We start from the raw sequence: 5,196 nt of genomic DNA on the forward strand, positions 1-5,196 counted from the left end.
ACTCTTTCCTGCCTATGCAGGGGGTCGGACTCGATGATCTATTGAGGTCCCTTCTGACCCTAACATCTATGAATCTATAAACTAGGAAATTGCAAGAAAATTGTCCTTTTATTCAACCCAGTTGGTCAAATAAAAGGTATAATTTTGGAACCAAGAGTTCTATTTTTTTATATGTTTTCTTGTCTCAAACCAACACGGCTACCGAGTACACTCCTGCCATATGGAAGATGCCAAATTCTAGCCGGTTTTGGATTTTAAATTTCATTGCAGAACAACAACATTACCTCCCTGCCTGCCATCTGACATCTCCAGGGAAGGAATTCCACCTGATCTACACATCAAAGAGCTACTCAGCACAGCTCACAAAGACACTCTTATGGACCCAGAGGGACAGCCTTCCATTTTCAGCTCCCTCTGTGCAAAAATTAAGTTTATTTCCTACCTATGGGGACTTTTTACCATCTTGTATCATCTATACTTTTCCCAGAGCCTGATGAAGGGACTTTGATCCTGAAAGCTTGCAGAAATCTTGCGATTTCCCAGTTGGTTTAATAAAAGGTATCATTTTGGAACCAAGAGTTCTAGTTTGTTGTATGTCTTATTTAGATAGATAGATACACACACGCACACCCACACCCACACCCACACACACACACACACACAAATATTTGCTCCAGAAAAGAAGAAAAAAAGCAGGTGGTTCTCTCAGGGCGAGGCTGGTCCCTTGCACTCCCGGCCTGCTGCCCCCTGTGATTTCCCAACATGCGGGAACCTCAATTGTGGAATTTGTGGCAGTGGGGGACTGCATGCGCACTCTTCCATGACCTCCTCATGCAAAGACAGACTAGCGGGAGGACTGGCCAGAGAAATGGGGAAGAGCTCAGCTCATGGGAGAAGCTCGTCCTTCTGGGAATTTAACCTACATGGTTTTTATTGCGTTAAGGAAAATATGTAAGTATGTACATATGTACATCTATGTAAGCCAGTCCTCGGCCTTACGACACAATTGGTTCCTGAAAACTGCGTCTTGCATCGAAACGTAACTCGGAACCAATTTTCTCATAAGAAACAATGTTATAAATGGGGGATTGGTTCCTGAACCAAGGCCCGATACCCTATTTTCACCAAAAACACCCCAGCATTTTGTACTCGATCAATTAGAGATGAGTAATATAGCTACATGAATGTATTTATATTGTAAATAGCAATCATATTGATTTGGAAGGACTTCTTTGAGGTGACTTTGCTGGACTTTTTGAAAGGCTCTCGGTTGGACTTTTTGAAAGGTTCTTGGTTGGAGTCTTCTCAGGAGTCCTGGCTGCAGGTTTTTCTAGAGTCTTGTTTCCTTTTTTAAAGAAAGCGTCCAAGGAAATTTGGACAGATGTTCTCCAGGGAGATGAGCGACGCAATGAACTTGTTCGCTGGCGTGGCGTCACATCGGAACAAGCGTTATAAGTCGAAACTGATGTCATAAATTTGAAATAGGGTGCCAATTTATAAATGTTGTAAGTATGAAACATTGTAACTCAAAATGTTCTAAGTTGAAGACTGCCTGTATACAATAAAAAAAAAGAATCAATTGAAACCAACCCCCGCCTGAATCCTGATGAAAAGAATCATAAGGTAGATTTTTTTTTTTTTTTAAATCATCATAGGACATAAAAGAAATAGGAAAAAAAAAAAGATTTGTAGTCTGTTTTTGCACAAGAAAGCCAGGGGAAAGCGCGCACGCAGTCCCCCACTACCACAAATTCTGCAGTTGAGTTTTCCTCATGTGGGAAAATCACAGGGGTCAGCAAGCCCAGAGTGCAAGGGACCAGCCTCATCCTGGAAGAACCACCTACTAGATCATGGTACCTTCCCTGCCAGGTAAGTATACCTGTAATATCCCCAGCCCAATGGGGCCCCCCCACTCCATGCAGCGCACAGGTGAGGGCGAGGGCAAGGGCAAGGGCTCTGGACCACCACTTCCACCACCCCTGCTCCCCTGGCTCTCACCACACCGCAGCTGCTGCTGCCCACCCCCAGGAGCTGCCCCATGCTCTGCCCCACAAAACTACACTTAGCACCCCACTCCCAGCCTGCCCTGCACTGCCCCTCTGTGCAATCTGCATACGGCCACCCACACCCCGCCCATGAGGCCGCTCCCCACCTCCATCTGCCAGGTCCTGTGAGGCCCTGGTCAGGACAAGGTTGTTGCCCAGGATGGCCCTCATGGGGCAGTCCCTGGCCCCCATCCAGGAGCTTCAGTGCTTGCTGTCAGTGCAGTCTGTGCCAGGGGCTTACTGCACACAAGACTTTACACTGCGCATTCGTGCAGCGGGCAAAACCCCTGCTCATGTGCAGTATATTTAGTCTAATGTGCATTAACATCACTAAAAAAGGTGTTCATTTGCGTGAATACACAGTAGGGCCGATACAGCGCATTGATTTAGTGCTTGGATACTATCCAAATGCTAAACTTAATGCACAGTAACTACAACACATTAATGAATGTGCAGATGCACCCACAGAGATATTGAAAGCCTCCTGCATCCTGTCTTTGGCCTCCTTGATTCAACACAAAATGCTCTTCTGGAGTGGTTTAACCACTGGATCGCCGCAGGGCTGAGTCCAACAGATGTGCTAAAAGTTCTCCATTGCCTTTTTCAGCTGCACGATACTACTCTGGCAGAAGATGTGTCTCACTGTCCTCAGACCATCGCTCTGGGTGATGTTCCCTTCAGGACTGCACATGCTGGAGCCCTCTAATATAGTATGAATCAGTCCACTCTAGATAAGATTGACCTCCAAGGATGGGAGCTGGGAGATGAAGGCTTGGAGTACTTTTCTTCCATACTAAGGAGCTGTAAAGAAGTCGGGTCAGTTCTGGTAATGTTTGATATTATGGGAAAGAGGTGGGGGCGGGATTTAAGAGAGTGGTGAATAGAGCATGCTCCTCCCAACATAGGAAATTAAAGGACCCTGGTAAGGTACAGACATTCAAAAAGCCTGAGGCAAAATCAATCAAAGTTACACTGTTTTCTCTAAGTGGCACAGTACAGATCAGTAGTGAACAGAGCATACACTCACCCTTTGGTGAGGGAAACCAAATCTTAAACTGGGTTCTACCATTTTTAAACCAGTCTATATATGCCAAACTTCTGTTCAGTTATCGGTATTAACTGGTTTTTGATCTCTTATACCAGTAAAAGCGTAATGTCTGTACCTGGGCACTGTTTCAAAAAGTAATGGAAGGTATAAAGCAATCTTGGGAAAGTGTATGGTAGTTTACTAGGGGTCAGCTCTGCTTCTTAGAGGCTCTTACAGCTTTTTGGCATCTCAGTCGTTAAATGCAACCTAATCTGCCCAGCATAGCTGCCACCCAGCCTGTATGTCTCCCCATTTTGATTCCAAAAGGGTCCACTGTGGTGCTGCATTGCCTTGTTCTCTGCTGTGATCATGGTCTGCATCTCTGTTTCACAGCAGTCTCCAGATCTTTAGTCTGGAGGGCTGTGATTACAGGGCTATACCAACATAGCCGTGATCTCAGATATCCCGAGTAGAGACACAACAAAGGGTGTTTTAGCTGGCCTCTGCCCTAGGGGGCTTGTTTTTTTGGGTTTTTTTTTCTTTTGAAAAAAAAAAAGTTATATATACAACATCAAGCAAAGGCTTTTCTTCTCACACCTTAAACCACATTTAAAGCCCGTGCGCCCATTACAATAAATGCACCCACAGACCGCAGACCCGTCCGCAGTCCTTTCCCTAACCCAATCGCAGTCTCTTAAACCTACCCTGATTTGGGGGTTTACATTCTCAGCTCATTCACTGTCATTGTTGCTGCTATTGTCGCTGCTGCTTCGGTTGCTGCTGACACTGCTGCTGTCATCGTCGCTGTCTCCAGGGCACTTGTACATGTGATAGGGGTTTTTCCACAGTGTCTCAGTGTCTCCCTTCAAGTGACACAATGGGTGTCAATTTATGCCATCACTCTGTTATAGGTGACAGGTCAAAAAATCTCCAAATTGATCCGTGCACTATTCAAAGTTAAAGATAGGGGGTGCTGCATAACAATTCTACCCTGGTGACCTTTTAGGGCTAAAGTGCAGCAGGGGTCACCTATAGCTGGCACAGAGGTGATACATGCAGATCAGTGACAGTTGTTCAGTTTCATGAATTGACATATTTTACTTAAAGGTAATTTCAGTACTTTCATTACTGTCATAATTTAATACACATATTTTCAGATGATTCTTTCTGTCCTCTTATTTGGAATGAAAGGTTATTTCTAATATTTTTAATGTTTTTAATTATTATTCTTTTATTTAGTCTTTTTATTCTAGTAAAGTTTTTTTCCTGTTGAAATCCACTTGCTCGTATTCCTTTATTGCACCCCTGAAAATGGCACTCGGCCGGACAGCTGGCAGGAGTGAGTTTGGGGGTGGGGGGAAATATAACACCAGTGCATTGCTGATATAGCAGCTAGCCTAGGAGGCACATCTTCTCCTGCCCCAACACTTGATACAGATATGCCAGCAAAGTGTTGTGGGGTAAAACATAGCTCCAAAAGGTTCAGAAGGGAGATAGTAATCCAGCACAGACACTACTGTCATGTCATTTGTTACAATACCTAAAAACTTAGGTGCGGCCACCACATTCTTACTCCAAAGCTGATTTGTGCAAACCTGGGAAACAGACTTGCCTCCCCCGTCCTTAACCCGCAGCCTTTTTTTTTCTCCCTTCCTAATGGTGTTCTGTTTGATTTGTAGGATAAATTACAACAAGTTGACTGAGAAATCTGGATGGATCTTGCAGGGAATCCTTAAACACCCAGACTGTGCCACTGAATCTCTCTCATATGTGGTTCTGCAGGAATTGGTGTTAAGAAAAGAGGATTAGCATAGTCCAGATCTGTGCTACATCTCTGGGACCACGAAGCCTGCATTCTGCCCTGCGCCTGGTCTAACAGCCCCGCTCTTGTTCAGGAGCACTGCAGTGCTCAGGAGGACTTGAGATTTGGTCCTAAACTGCACAAGCACTGTGCCCACAGGCTTGAGGCTTTAGTCAGGAATGCCCCACTCAGCTCACATGGGTGCATCCCCCACTCAGCTCACAGGGGTGCCTGCCATAGCCAGAACTCAGCCAGGACCATGAAACCCTATTTTAATGGTGCCTCCAGCTGATGGCCCAGCCTGAGGGCTTTGAGCAGAACCT

General features: G+C 45.3%; 1 non-coding gene and 1 pseudogene across 1 annotated transcript; one reads left to right on the forward strand and one right to left on the reverse strand.

Moving 5' to 3' along the window:
• The first annotated feature begins 664 nt into the window (after nt 1-664).
• On the forward strand, nt 665-819 carry LOC112550038 (annotated as a pseudogene).
• An 894-nt stretch (nt 820-1,713) lies between these two features.
• On the reverse strand, nt 1,714-1,877 carry LOC112550037. Its single transcript, XR_003093703.1, has one exon. It is a non-coding gene; the product is annotated as a U1 spliceosomal RNA (small nuclear RNA).
• Nucleotides 1,878-5,196: the final 3,319 nt, after the last annotated feature.

The sequence above is a fragment of the Alligator sinensis genome, unplaced genomic scaffold (genome assembly GCF_000455745.1).
Source record: "Alligator sinensis unplaced genomic scaffold, ASM45574v1 scaffold1216_1, whole genome shotgun sequence".
NCBI classification, from domain to species: domain Eukaryota; kingdom Metazoa; phylum Chordata; order Crocodylia; family Alligatoridae; genus Alligator; species Alligator sinensis.